Genomic DNA, 1,880 nt, shown 5'->3' with positions numbered 1-1,880 from the left:
TCAAAGATCCCTCAAACAAATCATTAAACTGTTGGCAAAATCAGAATAAAATGAATACTTTTGTCCTAGGAACGTTCCATGAGGCCAGACTGATAGAGTACGCTTAAGAAAAATATAGTTTGTTTTGTTTGTTTGCTGTTACTCGTAAGTCTGTTTTAGAAGCCATAATATTTTTGCACACTTCAGAAAAGAACCCTACCTTTTCTATAAAACGTTATTCTGGCATCCCTTTGAAAGCAACAATAACAACAACAACAACAACAACAAAAATATTGCACAGAATCAATTATAGATTGTTATTGCAGACAAGTATGAGTCAAAGAATTTTTGATTTATCCTTTAAAAAGAAAAACAAACAAGCAAACAAACAATATAAACCTCCCCCCCCCCCCCCCAACCAAACAATGGAATAAAGGAATAGCAACGAAGCTGTCGACGAAAAGCTATGATGAAATACCCATGGCAGCTACATACATGATCGACTTGTTCTAGATATTGTGCAAGAATATTTAATATCCCGTTTCAGCCTGGGGCTATGGTTCAGATTAGAATTCACGCTTTTCAGAAAATTGTTTCGCGCAAGGGCAACGTGGAATTTGAAATGTATGTGCAATTGTCTGTCCAGAGAAGACATTCAGAGGTCATGCAGTGTTGGGCGTTGTCTTTCATCACAGAAAAAAGGGACATCTCTTTTTTTTCAGAACAACCATATCAGGCAATGAAACATGGGTGTATTCGTGGGATCTAGAACTGAAAAGACAATCAGCATAACGAAGAAACCCAAGACCACCACGACCCCAGACCGCTCGATGCGAACAAGGTACTTTGAAAATGATGCACATCATATTGTTTTTCGATCACAAAAGTGTAGTTTTGAATGGCAGGCTTGCAATATTGGTTCAAAAGTCACTGCTGACAATTGGTCGCTTTTAAGCACAAGGGGGCTATCCCGAAGAATGCTGATTTGAGAAAATCAAAGTAAAGTTTTTGCCCCTTGTTCAGTTTCTTTCAACGACAAGGAGAGTTTTCTCTATAACCAAATAAATAATATACACACCAGTGACACCTAACGTCTCCTAAAGGTAGAGCAATGCCCACTTTTGGTGTTGGTCAAGATTTCTGGAAATCCCCGAAATATTGGTTTGCCTGCTTGTCCTTAAAAGCGACCAATTACAAAATTGTTTTTCAAACAAAGTTGAGATCAGCAATCAGAGGAAATGGTCGGGTCTGCTGGAGAAAGGTGTTGTCTTCCATCAAGACAATGCGCCTGTGCACACAGCTCGAAAGGTCACCATGCGACTTTCAACTGTCATACTTCCCACCAAATCAAAGGAGGAGAAAGGGGCAGCGATTTGAAGACGAGCGTGAAAATAGTGTCCGAAAGATATAAATGCTTCGTCGGAACTCTGACCGGAGTGGACATGGTCACTGCATTAATTGGCTGCAGGATACATCGTATCAAAATGCGCATTTAGATCAACGGTTATTACATTGAATAGAAAACGTATTTCTGTAGGTATGTACACAAGATCGTACTTAAAAAATAAACATTTACAGAACAGGGAATCTTATTTCTGGGACAGACCTTATACAAAACTTTAATGTATGACAAGCTGACAAGCGCCCAACAGGCCGAAGCAATGTATGCTCCCTGCCCTGCACCCTCAAGGTGCAATCAAAAATGAAAATGAGTAAAGTCATTTCTGTTTTTAAATTAATAAGATGAATATTTGGAGTCATTTTCTTTTTGGTAAGAACACTACGTGTTATGTTACTGTCGTACGTTGCACTGTATTGTAAAGCGCTCACAGCCTGTGTACTTTAATCGTGGTTGAGCGCTATATAAATGTCATTTATTATTATTATTATTATTATTAAAG

General features: G+C 38.5%; 1 protein-coding gene across 1 annotated transcript in view; it reads right to left on the bottom strand.

Moving 5' to 3' along the window:
- The window catches only part of LOC101851266 (neurogenic protein mastermind), a 29,194-nt gene that overhangs the window by 24,345 nt on the left and 2,969 nt on the right, over positions 1–1,880 (bottom strand). The gene's annotated exons all lie outside the window — the stretch shown is intronic.

This window comes from Aplysia californica, unplaced genomic scaffold (assembly GCF_000002075.1).
Source record: "Aplysia californica isolate F4 #8 unplaced genomic scaffold, AplCal3.0 scaffold00169, whole genome shotgun sequence".
Taxonomy (NCBI): Eukaryota; Metazoa; Mollusca; class Gastropoda; order Aplysiida; family Aplysiidae; genus Aplysia; species Aplysia californica.
The sequence above is the reverse complement of the archived record's forward strand: the minus strand, read 5'-3'. Positions and strand labels throughout refer to the sequence as shown.